This window comes from Lissotriton vulgaris, chromosome 4_1 (genome assembly GCF_964263255.1).
Source record: "Lissotriton vulgaris chromosome 4_1, aLisVul1.2, whole genome shotgun sequence".
In the NCBI taxonomy this organism is placed as follows: domain Eukaryota; kingdom Metazoa; phylum Chordata; class Amphibia; order Caudata; family Salamandridae; genus Lissotriton; species Lissotriton vulgaris.
In genome coordinates, this window is record NC_141691.1 from 510,788,087 (window position 1) to 510,803,479 (window position 15,393).

The window sequence follows — 15,393 nt, forward strand, 5'->3', positions numbered from 1 at the left end:
GCCTATCGCTGCACCGCAAGAGCGGGCGCAACTCAACTACATGGTGAGCGAGACGCTGTAGTCGCAAGAGCGGGCGGTAAACAGCTGAATGGCGGAAGAGGCACAGTGTAGCAAAAGCGGGCGGAATGGCAACTAAAACGATAAAGGGGCGCCCCACTACAGCTTGTCTTCAGGTCAAACGGATTGTGGGACAAGGTCCAGAATTGAAGAGTCATCAAAAGGCAAAAAGTTCCGCCGGACCCCGGGAGCCGGCCGCCTATGTCGGGGGCGATCTCAGGCTACACCAGTGCTATAAGACTTGGGGAGGGTGTCGGAGCCAAGCGTCTTCTCCGAGTCCATGGCCATCACACCGCCCCTCAGGGGCCTCCGTCAAGCTGTTTAGGAAGGTAACATATCACATTGTTTTCTAATGCAGTCAGGTCCACAAACGACACTCACTTACTTTGAGAATAGTGAAGCTGCAGTAGGTGGAAATAAGCTTCAGACAGTGTTACAAGCACTGCTCAGAACTCTTAACTATGGCACCCAACATCCAGAACTTATGCTATTTGAGAATGGCAGTGACATCGAAGCATCTCAGGGACCAAAACCATTAACGTACTTTCACGTATGAAAATCTTACTTGGGGAGGGGGCAGGAGCGAAGCGCCCCCTCCCAGTCAGCGCCACCACACCGTATGTTGAAAATCTGAAGCCATCGTTCTACAAAGTCAACCAAACTTGGATTGAAAAATCTAGAAAAATGTACAAACTGAAAACCAGTTTTGGTCTGCATAGCATCAGTAGCAACGCTTGAGTCAGCTTTGTGTCAAGCCGCCATTTTGATTCAACAAAGCACAGGCATTGAAAAAGGCTGAAATTCAGAACTCTAAACTATGGCACCCAACATCCAGGAGCTTGCCATCCGGATCTTGGAGCCTTGTGCTGCTTTCGATCTATTCACACATCGGTCCACTACTGACATCATCTTATAAACCAACGTTATGTAAATAGTTTTTTAATAAAATGTTTTACCCTGTTTCTTTGCTGGTGTGTTGTCTATATTTTTAATATTTGCATAGGGTTTGTCGTTATTTTGTGCGGGATGGGTGATGGAGCCGAGCTGTCTTGCAGCCCTCATGGTGTGGAGCTCAGTTCATCTCACTATTTTCGTATTTCTCATGAAGGGTTGTTCCTAATATTTCTATTTTAGCGAGGTCAAAAAGAGATCCAATTAGTGGCCTACTGATTTTGCTCGATTACTTTTATTTTTTTACACGATTTTTCACTATCTGCAAAGACTAAACAGAGTATTGCGACTTTGTGCTTGTTTGTAAATAGAGAATGATCCAAAGAGAACCAATTCTAAAACAGTAAATGCTTGGACAACAATCAATCAAATGGAGAGACAAGGAGGCACGACGGATTACAACGGGGGTAAAGGCCTGCGTTAACTACCCTTCAGTATCTGCAAAGAGAGAGTACTACTAAGACAAAAGAGGGGAGGGGGGGGGGGGGGTGCAGCGTTCAAAGCACATCAGCGTGCATAAATAAGAAAATGTTTTTATCTATCATGTACTTGACATTTTAAAGCTTTTCATATTTGCTATTAAAAAACCAATGAAATTCACAGAAAAAACCATAGGTTATAGACCATATATAGTTAGGAATTTGCATTTACAAAACCTTGAAAATTCAATGAAAAAACCATAGGTTATAAACCATATATAGTTAGGGATTAGCATTTACAAAACCTTATTTTACTCGCATAAAACCATTGAAATTCCATATATAGTTAGATGCGCTAACTATATATCGCGCACCCGCAATCCACTGCTGATGATGTCACATATTACATCATTCATGACATGGTTAGTGACATCACTGATGACATCACTGATGGCATCTCAAATGACATCACTGATGACATCACTGAAAACATCTCATTTGACATGACTGATAACATCACTGATGATATCATTCATGTGATAATACGATGAACCTCTTCAGACTCTAATATAACCTTAGATACAATCAGTGTAAACAGACACTCACAGACTGTCACTCATCCATGGAGTTGCTCACACACCTAGTCAGTCATGCAAAGAATCAATCACACCTCCATTTCCTCAAAAACACAGTTATACAAACTTTACTTATTCAAACATATACTAACACATATTTACTCTCTTATACAATCCCTGATACAAGTTCACAATGATCCATACAGCCACTCACACATTCACTGGCTCTTATGCACAGTTATTTATATATGTCAACTCTCACATGTACTGTGTTTTACATATGTACTTACTTTGACATGTAGCACTGAGATATCCATTCACTCACCAATACACTCATGCACACAGTCAACCGCCCATACAGCTGTTTCCACATGCACTTTTGAAACCATAGATCTAGTGAATCAACTGCTCACACATCTATGCACAGAGTCATACACCTCCCAGCCACCCACACACACACCCAGTCTCCCATACAAATACTTGGGCAACCAATCAATAACCCATATAGTTACTCATATAGCTACTGATCAACACATGCAACAGTTTACAGAACAACAGACATAATAATGCACACATTCAGACAGTTTAGTCACTAACCCATGCACTCAGTGAGACACATTTAATCACTCACTCATACAGTCAGTCATGCAGCTACTAAATCCTTCATCCAGACACTTATACATCCACTCATTCTTCAATATGTAAGACGTATTTTAACTTTACAGAAACATACAGTCACTGGATGTTGTCATCAGTGATGTCATCAGTGATGTCACTAACCATGTCATGAATGATGTAATATGTGACATCATCAGCAGTGGATTGCGGGTGCGCGATATATAGTTAGCGCATCTAACTATATATGGAATTTCAATGGTTTTATGCGAGTAAAATAAGGTTTTGTAAATGCTAATCCCTAACTATATATGGTTTATAACCTATGGTTTTTTCATTGAATATATATATATATATATATATATATATATATATATATATATATATATATATATATATATATATATATATATATATATATATATATAAATATATATATATATATATATATATATATATATATATATATATATATATATATATATATATATATATATATATATATATATATATATATATATAAAATCCAACGATCACCTCAGTTCGATCAAAAGTTCTGCCCTTTAATGAGAAGGCCCACACTGTCAGCAAAGTGCCTCTTACGATGCAGACTGCAGCCTCAAAACACCTCTTTTCTATGCTTAACGCCCAACGCATTTCGGAGATTACTTCCTTGTTCACGGGCCAAGCATGCAATAAGGAAACAGCCACAGGTAGATTTCGACTGCTTTTATTCGACTTTCGAGCCTAGGTAGGCGTGTCTTGAAAGCCCCATTGAGTGATGGTATATGCAGTCCAAGTAAAATCCCAAGTGGGTGTCGCCGCAACCTTACCACAATAGTTTAGTTCCAAGTGGGTGAAAAGGGGCATGAATGAGTACGCTGCCTTTACTTTCGCACATCCTTGGGCACACTGGCAGTCCTGAATTACGTGCCTCTTGACACACCAGGGCCGCACACGTGCGGTGGTTCCTTCCCGTGACCAAGGCATGGCCGCATAAATTCCATCAAATGTTCTGTCCTTTAATGAGAAGGCCCACACTGTCAGCAAAGTGCCTCTTACGATGTAGACTGCAGCCTCAAAACACCTCTTTTCTATGCTTAGCGCCCAACGCGTTTTGGAGATTACTTCCTTGTTCACGGGCCAAGCATGCAACAAGGAAACAGCCACAGGTAGATTTCGACTGCTTTTATTTGACTTTCGAGCCTAGGTAGGCGTGTCTTGAAAGCCCCATTGAGTGATGGTATATGCAGTCCAAGTAAAATCCCAAGTGGGTGTCGCCGCAACCTTACCGCAATAGTTCAGTTCCAAGTGGGTGAAAAGGGGTATGAATGAGTACGCTGCCTTTACTTTCGCACATCCTTGGGCACACTGGCAGTCCTGAATTACGGTCGCGGGAAGGAACCGCCGCACGTGTTCGGCCCTGGTGTGTCAAGAGGCACGTAATTCAGAAAGCAGTCGAAATCTACCTGTGGCTGTTTCCTTATTGCATGCTTGGCCCGTGAACAAGGAAGTAATCTCCGAAACGCGTTGGGCGTTAAGCACAGAAAAGAGGTGTTTTGAGGCTGCAGTCTACATTGTAAGAGGCACTTTGCTGACAGTGTGGGCCTTCTCATTAAAGGGCAGAACTTTTGATGGAATGTATGTATATGTATATATTTTTATAAATGTAATACAAATATTTATTTTGTACTATATTGTTTGTTAATATTTTACATTTATTAACATGAAATGTACATATTTCCATTGTAATACATTTAAAGTGTTAATAAGATGAACACATATTTTTATTAATTAGGTTACAGTATGTATAAATATATACATACACAATAAAGGTATGAAAATAAAAAACAAATTAACTAATATAAATATTTAATGAATTAACTAATTATTGTAGAAGTTATATAAAATGTTAAATGAAGAAATATTCTTAACATTAAAATGAAATTTTAAATAAAAACAAACAAAATAAAAAACATAAAAGTAACTAATGCTAATAAATCCAGGAAGAAAAATGTGCTATTCCCACTCTAATCTGTGCTACAATTGGGAAAGCGTTTAGTATGCCGACTCCAGTCTCTGCACTAGTAGGGAAAACTTTGGATTTCAGATCAATGAAATTTACTATTCCCATTCCAAACAGCACAATAGTAGGGAAATCGGTGGACTTTAGAGCAGTAACATTTTCTATTCCCACTCTTTTCTGTGCAACAGTAGGGAAAGCATTGGATTTTGAAGGGATGAAACGTACTATTCACACACCAGTATCTGCAACAGTAGGGAAAGTGTTGAAATATACTACTCTACTCTAAACAGTGCAAACAGTAGGGAAAGTGGTGAACTGCAAAGAGGTTAATTTTACTTTTCCTACTGCAGGCTAAGCAACGGTAGGAAAAAACTTCACTTCAAATGCATTTCATATATGGGGAAGTCTATAAATGTAGAAAAAATATTAAACTGGTAACAACGAAAAATATTATTTAATATAAAATATATAAATGTCTATGGAAACAGCAAATGCAGACATCAGTGTTTAGTCCCAAGATCTATGGATCTATGGTGGTATATGACATTTGATTCTAAGTATAAGGTCCCTGTAACATTTGTTTTGTTCAGGGAATATATATATATATATATATATATATATATATATATATATATATATATATATATATATATATATATATATATATATATATATATATATATATATATATTACCTACTGGCGGTCGCCAGTAGGTAGTTATAGTTAGGATTTTTTTTCAATGTTAAATCCCAAATTCTATTTGGAATAACATTGGCGCCGGTTGACGAATCTGCCTGAAAATTTCCTCAAAATGGCCTTGCGGCGCCCCGGTCCTTCCCTGAAAGTTTTGGGGGGATTCGTCAAGCGGGGGCTGAGATAAAAGGGGGTCCCAAAACGTGTTTTCCCCATGGTAATTTCCATAGGGCGGTCAACCTCACTTTTAGCCCGAACGGCTGAATGGATTTCCACCAAACTTGGCAAAATTGTAGGGACTGGTAGCCCGATGTGCCTTTGTCTCAAGATATGTGCTCCAGTAGTTTTTGAGTAATTTAGGTTCAAAAAAATATATATATCTATAGCAGCGCCCCAGTACGCGCACCGGGGAGTGCTCCGGGCGCGCCACGCGACTTGCGCACGGAAAGCCGATTGGCTCTCGGGTGTCTGTAAACATTCGAAACAGTCCAGAGCAGGGTGGCAAAACAAAGGGGGAAATGATCATTTTTTTTCGATGTGCGCGGGGGGAGCGCCCGGTACGCGCACCGGCGAGCGCACCGGGGAGCGTACCATGGGGAAAAAAAAGAATGACAGATTTTTTTTAAAAAATAGCATTTTTTAAGAAATTGGAGGTAGTTCTAAAAATAACTGTTTTTTTTATTCTTTTTGTTGTTTTATATTTTTTATCGGTTTTTTAACATTTTGTTCTTTTTTTGGCTTTTCAGAACATTTTTAGTTTTTTTTGTATTTTTTAAGGGGAGAAACAAAAAACAGGGAATTCTAAAGGGCTCAACAGGAGCAAAAAAAAAAGCAGAACAAATTATTGTTTCCTTGGGCACTTGTGGTTATCCCAAGCACTATTAATAAGTGTGATGCATTGCTCTCCATAGCATATTGTTTGTCCACAAAAAATACAAACAATTTTAAAATTGGACAATTTGGTTTGTATGGTGGAGCATATCTCCCTAACTTCTGGTCCCGATGGGGTGGAAACATTAGTTTGTGAGGTGCTGGCAGAAGATTGGACAGGGTTTCTGGCCAGTTCCCTGACCTCTGCCCTAGCATAGTTATTTGGATGCTTCCTAAGAATATGTCTGATCATCGTGTGGTTGCCGAAGGAGTATTTTTTGTTGGGATTACCCCTTGACAGCTCTTGATGACAGATTAAGCGGGTTGCCTTGACTTTTTTTTTGTCGTTGGGGATTGAAAAAAATTGCCAGATGATGTGCTCTTTTGGTTTATTGGTAATATTGTCCTCTCGGACGAATCTCCTCTCCTCCTCATCCTCCTCCTGTTCTTGATCTCCACCACTGTGAAGTTGTGGAGGTCCTTGTGGTGGTGGTGGTCCAGAAGATCCAGCAGCTGCAGCTAATGTAGCCATTTTCGACTGAAATAAATGCAGGTCTTCCTCTCTCAAAGCACAAAGGTAGAATAAGGAAAAAAGGTGGGGGCTTTCATCATTTGGAAAAAAAAAAAGATCCTGAACCAATGAAAAGTGTTATTTTCAGGTCACATGACCAGGGGTTTCATCATTATGAAACCAAAACTGTTATGAACCAATGAAAAGTGTTATTTTCAGGTCACATGACCCGACGCGCTTACGCTACGTGCTCCGGCGCGCTTACGGTATGCGCTCCGGGCCGCGCCCCGGAGCGCTACCGGGTGCATTTACGCAGCGCGTCATAAGACACATCGCGCGGCTACGCGATACGTCACGCTTACGCAACGTTGTTTTTGATCACGACATTGGCGCTAACGGGACGCTTCCCGGTTCACGCACCGGGGCGGTTCAAAGTACTACGCTTTCCGGGGCGCTCACCAGGGCGCGCACCGGGGACGCTCCAGGGCAAAAAAAAATACAAAAAAAAAATTTGAAAAATTGTAAGGACTGGTAGCCCGATGTGCGTTTGCTATGTCTCAAGATATATGCTCCAGTTGTTTTTAAGAAAATGAACATTTAAAAAATATATATTGGGCTATATAAATGTGAGAGCCCAAATGTAGCCCAAATGTAGCCCAATGTAGCCCAATGTAGCCCAAAGATGGCCACCAGAGACAAAAAAATACAAATGTAGCCCAAATATCAGCCAGATGTAGCGTAACTATAGCCCAATGATAGTATGTACCAGAGTGTTCTAAAGAACAACTATAGCGCTAACAGTCTTACTTATAAAGTGAGACTTTTAGTTAGGAATTAGCATTAAAAAAACCTTTGTAATTCACTGAAAAAACCATAGGTTTCACACCAGTTATAGTTAGGAATTAGCATTTAAAACCTATGAAATTCACTGAAAAAAACATAGGTTTCACACCAGTTATAGTTAGGAATTAGCATTTAAAAACCTATAAAATTCACTGAAAAAACCATAGGTTTCACACCAGTTATAGTTACCTGGAAATTTTACTGACATAAAACCATTGAAATTCCCACGTTATAGTTAGTTGGACGCACTATAACTTGCGCGTGTAATGCACTGCTGATGACATCACATATTACATCACTCATGACATGGTCAGTGACATCACTCATGACATCACTGATGACACCATCCTTGTGACAGAGTGACTGACCTCCTTTCACTGTAAAGTAACCCTTGAAACACATATTCAAAAATAGAAACTAACATTTTCAAAAAAGTGGAGATACCTATACCAGTTAGAACAACCTATTCAGTAATTCCACCATCTATATACACATCCTCTCATTCAGCAACAGTTCTATATAGTCACTCATACATATACTCACTCATCATATGTAGTGATACACATACACATCCTGTTACACACCGACAGTCATCCAAAAGTTACTCACACACATACTCACACATGCAAATAAACTATTGAACATCCATTTATTTGCATATACAGCTATACACACACTAGTACATTACTTCTAAGGAAACTTACACATACTTACTCTCTTAAACAATCACTTATAGAAACACATACTTATTTAAACAGGAACTCTTTCAATCTCTCATTCTCACATATATTCACTTATATACATCAATACTCACATATACTAGATTAAAACATATGTAGTTACTCATAAAAACACTAGTGAGGCAGGCATTCCCTCACTAACACACACATATTCACACTCATCCACCCATACAGTCCTGCACATACGCTGTCTTAAAAAAACATACAAACAGTGAGTCAGTCACCAACCCATGCAGCCACTTATACACAAAATGAACCATTGATACATATATTTAAAATATTTAAAAATTACTCGCTAATATATGTATTCACTAAGATACACTTTATAAGGCAGTTAACCAATCAATATCTTATTAAAAATAAACATCCATTTACACACTTATTTAAACATTTATTCATCCATCGACCTTTACAAATACATATATAAAACATATTTATGTTTCAGAAAGACACACATTCACTGGATGGTGTCATCAGTGATGTCATGAGTGATGTCACTGACCATGTCATGAGTGATGTAATATGTGACATCATCAGCAGTGCATTGCACGCGCAAGTTATAGTGAGTCCAACTAACTATAACATGGGAATTTCAATGGTTTTATGTCAGTAAAATTTCCAGGTATCTATAACTGGTGTGAAACCTATGGTTTTTTCAGTGAATATATATATATATTCACTGAAAAAAACATTGGCTATAGACCATATATAGTTAGGAATTAGCATTTTCAAAACCTTAATTTACTCGCACAAAACCATAGAAATTCGAATATATAGTTAGTTGCAATAACTATATATCGCGCACCCGCAATCCACTGCTGATGATGTCACATATTACATCATTCATGACATGGTCAGTGACATCACTGATGACATCACTGATGACAACATCCAGTGACTATGTTTCTGAAAAGTCAAAATATGTCTTACATATTGAAGAATGAGTGGATGTATAAGTGTCTGGATGAAGGATTTAGTAGGTGCATGAGTGAGTGAGTGATTAAATGTGTCTCACTGAGTGCATGGGTTAGTGACTAAACTGTCTTAATTTGTGCATCATTATATCTGTTGTTCTGTAAACTGCTGCATGTGTTGATCAGTAGCTATATGAGTAACTATATGGGTTATTGATTGGTTGCCCAAGTATTTGTATGGGAGAGTGCGTGTGTGTGTGGGGGTGGCTGGGAGGTGTGTGACTCTGTGCATAGATGTGTGAGCAGTTGATTCACTAGATGTATGGGTTCAAAAGTGCATGTGGAACAGCTGTATGGGTGGTTGACTGTGTGCATAAATGTTTTGGTGAGTGAATGGATATCTCAGTGCAACATGTCAAAGTAAGTACATATGTAAAACACAGTACATGTGAGAGTTGACTTATATAACCGTGCATAAGAGCCAGTGAATGTGTGAGTGGCTGTATGGATCATTGTGAACTTGTATCAGTGATTGTATAAGAGAGTAAATATGTGTTAGTATATGTTTGAATAAGTATGGTGTGTATAACTGTATAGTTGAGGAAATGGAGGTGTGATTGATTCTTTGCATGACTGACTAGGTGTGTGAGTAACTCCATGGATGAGTGACAGTCTGTGAGTGTCTGTTTACACTGATTGTATGTAAGGTTATATTAGAGTCTGAAGAGGTTCATCGTATTATCACATGAATTATATCATCAGTGATGTGATCAGTAATGTCAAATGAGATGTTATCAGGGATTTCATCAGTGATGTCATTTGAGATGTCATCAGTGATGTCATCAGTGATGTCATTTGAGATGTCATCAGTGATGTCATCAGTGATGTCACTGACCATGTCATGAATGATGTAATATGTGACATCATCAGCAGTGGATTGCGGGTGCGCGATATATAGTTATTGCAACTAACTATATATTCAAATTTCTATGGTTTTGTGCGAGTAAATTAAGGTTTTGAAAATGCTAATTCCTAACTATATATGGTCTATAACCAATGTTTTTTTCAGTGAATTTTCTTGGTTTTGTAAATGCTAATCCCTAACTATATATGGTCTATAACCTATGGTTTTTTCAGTGAATTTCATTGGTTTTTTAAAAGCTAATATCTATAGCTGTAACATATGTTTTTATTCTAATTCACAAATATATTTTATATATATTTGTATTATATTTTTTTAATTCAATTTATATTATAGTTTAAATTATTTTTTCTTGTTTCGCTGCCGATCCGCGAACCGGTAAACGTTCCGTTAGTGCAAATACCACGTTAGAAAGGAACATCGTGAGGCGTCCAGTAAACGCAACATATCGCGTTACTACATAATGCCCCTTATGGCGTGCTGCGTTAGCGCACCCGGAAGCGTTCTGGAACGCGAACCAAGGCGCGAAACGTAAAGCCCCGGAATCGATCCGAGGTGCGGCGCGGAGCGCGTAACGTAAGCATAACAGGTCATGTGACTAGTTAATAAAACTTTTCATTGGTTGATTTTACTTGTAGTTTCCTAATGATGGAACGCTTGATCATATGACGTAAAACAAACACTTTTTATTGGTTTAGAACATTTTCTTTTCTGAAATGATGAAAGTCCCACCTTTTTTCCTCACTCCGACTTTCATTTTTATGAGAGAAAGACCTGTTTTTGTTTGCTAAGACATGGCACTTGTATTAGCTGCAGCTGGTGGATCTCCACCACCTCCACCACCACCAAATAAGAAAGGACCGACTAGCCAGGTCATCTTCAACCAGGAAGAAGAAGAGGAAGACGAGGAACAGGAGCAAGGGACAAGTGGCTTTCTGAAAGAAATGCCAAGAACGTCCCATGTGAAAGTGAATTTTATCTGGCAATTTTTATCTTTTCCTTCTCATGAAAAGAAAGTTAATGCCAGGTTCGTTACCTGCCTCATCTGCAAAAAAAAACTCTCGAGAGGGACCGAAAAAAAATATAGCTATGGTAATCATACCATGCATCGGCACATGGAGAGGTGGCACCCTCTTAATTATTCTAAAGCGCAACTTCGAGATTTGGTGAATAACCCCCGACCGGCTAAAACATGCACCAATGACTTAGCAATAAGTGAGTCAGAGGCAAGGGAAACGGTCCCAAATCTGCAAAAGAACTTTGGGCAGATGAGATTCACTTGTGTAGCATGTGGAAAATTAATTTCATGCGGAGAGATGAGTATTACTTTAATAAATAGATCATATGAAAATCATCAATGTCCAAAACGTCCTAGAAAGTAATTTTTTTGTTGTTGCTCCTGTTGAGCCCTTTGAAGCAAATCAGTTTTTGTTTCCCCTTCCTCAAAAAAAACACAAAAAAAATATAAAACATCAAAAATAATAAAAAAAAAAGTTCTTTTCAGAACTACCTTCCCTTTTTAAAAAAATTGCTAGAATGTTTAGCACTCTAGCATCCTCTATTTCTTTTGGTACGCTTCCCGGTTTGCGTTCCGGTACGCGAACCGGGAGCGAACTAACATTTTTTTTTTTTTAAAAAGACGAGTTAATAAACAGAGAGTAATGTGAAAAGAAAGACAAATAGAAGGAGTAACACACAGTTACTGTTGAAAGAGGGACTGATAAAAGAAGTGAAAAGAGTAGTATAAATAAGTAATAGAAAAAGAAATGAAGGAACTAGCAAAGACAGGAAACTAAGGGTTATAAAAAAGAAGCAGAGAAACTAATAAAAGTTAAATCTGATAGACATGTAACGTAAAGAGTACTAAATGCTTACCTTATAATTGTCATTACCGTACTGTATTATCATTTTTATACTTTTAATCTGTGTAAGAAAGAACAAAAAAATTTAAATTAATACAAGGTGGTAAAAAAAGAGTGAGCATGAGACAAAATGAATGTTAAATGTGGTATACTAGTAATGCGTACAGCTGCCCCAGCAAAGAAGCATCCCGGCGCTGTATACCGCTGGGGAACCCATCCTGGCTTTCCCTCTGAGATGGTCCCTCCTGGGCATCCCCAAGGTGATGCCAGGCATCCCCGGCGCTGATGGGGCTGTTAGTTGAGATTAAGCAAGCTATTGCCCAGAGTTGCTGAGTGGGACCCATGGTTGGAGTAGGCACCGAAGCGAGAATTATCGAGTCCGCTCACCATGGCCCAAGATCCTGCCACGTCAGGAATCGAACCCTGGTTCCGGCCCGACTTCTGCTTCTGGGTCTGCCGCCTCTAATCAGTGACCCACACCAATCCATATACATATTAGAAATCACAATTCAAAGTAGAAAATTAATTAAACATATTTAATGGTTTATTTTTGCTGTTATCAGAAAATATCAAATTTCACTGAAAACCGTGAGTTGTGGGTTGAAGGTATTCATCATATAACAGCGGGGAAAAAAAAACACAATCAAAATGATTGTGTTTAAAAAACCCAAATAATATAAATAAGCAGAAATAGGAACTTCTCCAAAGTAACTTACTTTCTATGACGTCAAAGGATATCCTATGAACAGCTTATACTCTGTTGTGCTGTTACTATTTTCTGCCCGCCACTTTCTGAAAGATAAACTCAATTGTTTTAAGAAAACTGAGACATACAAAGCAATTTGAAACAGCACACTAAGTTACAGCAACACCTAGAATCATTATAGTCCAATTACCTACCCTAAATTCTGACTTCAAAAAACAAGTCAAAAGGCAACATTGCTTCATACTCAATTAGTAATGTTTGCTGAAAGACTAGCCATTTTATAAATTTTAAATAAGCTGTGTAATATCCAGATGTTGTCAAAGGACCAGCATATTATATAATAGCTGCAGTTGCAAATGTTCTTCCTGAAATCGATGACTGTGTAGCCAAAACATTTTTAATTAGACTGGACAACTTATTTTCTTCCAGTTTATGTAGTTGAAATTGTAAAATGACATTTCATCCATAAGTTTCCATAAATAATGTGGACAGCATTGCAGACTTACATTTCCTCTACTCCTTATTTTGATCTGCTGCTTGACTTTGCTTATAAAAACAAACAGTTTTCGCTCTGTACTACAATTATCCACAAGGCCATATAGAGTAGGAGCCATTAGAACATCTTGAAATTCCTCTGAACAAATCCCAAGCTTTTTTTCCTAAAATTTTGGTTGTAAGAACACCAGGTAAGAATTTTGAAGGTGGAAAGGCAATCTTTTTTTGAAAGTTAAAACAGAATCATTGCAGAATGACCAACCGTTTCCAGATTTCAAATAAGCTGTATAATGTCCTGAATTAGTTGAAGGACCATTATGAAATATAATTGCAGTAGTTTTAAAAGTCCTTCCTGATATTGACAACTGCGAAGCCACAAAATTATTAATTAAAGTTGTCAATTTAGTTCCATCAGGCCTACATCATTGGAACATTAAAATGACATACTGGCCATAACTTCGTAAAATTAACATGGACAGCATTCCAGACTTACATTGGCTGCACTCCATATTTTGATCGGCTGCCTTTACTAGCTTATTGAAGGATACTGATTTACTGTCAGGCAAAGTTAAATATATAAATCTTTCTGAGTCTACATTATTAGTACTTGATAGCCTACAGTTCTCGCAGTCATGCTGCCATTGATAAGAAAGGCCAAATAGATAATCTACATCTACACCCTCATCTTGCAATACATCAAGCATATACATTAAAAACTCCTGACAATCCTGCTGAATATTTTCAGAGAATTCTGTTTGACCTGCACATTCGTCTAACAGAAAACGAATTTCAGACACACTTTCTACTCTCGTTTTATCAGCACTACATTTCTCTAACACAGAATTCAACAAACAGCATAAACTTTGTTCCGAATTGATCACAATCTGTTCTTTGAAAGTCTCTAGTGAAAAGAGAACATTAACAACTACATTAGCATAGAAGTTGACACCAGAACTATTTTCAAATTTAAAACCAACAACATTTTCAACAGAAATCATTTTATTCCTGCTTCCACTTTTGGGTTCATCGACTTTGGGTCTTTTTGCTACAACCTCCCTACTATTACTGATATTTCTCCGTTTCCGGCCTACCACACGTTTCTCAATCAAAGGATATTGAGGCAAATGTGGCGCATACTCTCTTCTTAACCTATTGTATGCCTTAACACAATCTAGATCTGCACAAATGTTTGTGACATCACAGTCAATCAAGTACAAACCCGATAAAGTTTTGACTTGTGACAATGCTACATAAGCCATACCCTCTTTGAATACAGAACTGCCAATATTCACTAAAGCAGTGTCTACACTTAAACCTTGCGATTTATGAATTGTCACCGCATATGCCAAGCAAACAGGAAACTGCTTACGGCGAACATATAAGTCTTTAACAAGCAAAAACCTAGCAGAGCAACGACCAATTAGCTGTACTTCCTCAATGCCATCAAATTTAATTTTTAAAAATTCAATTCCATCTCTATTTCTGTATTTCTCAAAATCAACAACATTACCCATTGATCCATTTACCAGACCTCTTTCAACATGTAAATTCCTTCTCAAAATGATTCGGGAATTTAAGCACACATTCAAAGTCTTTTCAAAACCCGCACTTTTAGATATAGTCTTCTCTAATGAATCCAATTTAGATTTCAAATTCTCTGACAAAATAATTGTTGCTCCCATATGCTCTATTTTGTCAATAGCTTCAAGTTTCACAATCTCTTGTTTTTCTAAATTCAATATTTTGTTGTTGAAGATGGAACATTCTGCAAGAGTTGGCATCAAACATATTCCAGATTTCTTCACAGTAATTTTCTGAAAAATATCCTCTGGCAAAACGTCTTCTTCTGGATATAAATTTGACAGTAAGCGTGCATGTAAAGCTTCTTTACCACGCTCAGTCACTTTCCTGATTCTAATATCTTGTAGAATATTCTTGTAATCTTCGTCCTTCGCCTGACGCATATTTTCACGCAGCTCAGCATAACTGAAGTTTAACCATATGTTAACGTTGCCAATGCTCCCTAGGCACTTCTTGGTATCTTCATGTGTAAGCAGTTTAAACACTGGTTGTCCTTTCACTGGTGTCAGCTGCAGAAGATCACCAAAAACAATGATGTGTTTGCCACCGAATAACACACCATACTCTGTTTTAAGAACTTACTGCATTCTTAAATGCACAAAAGAAAGCATG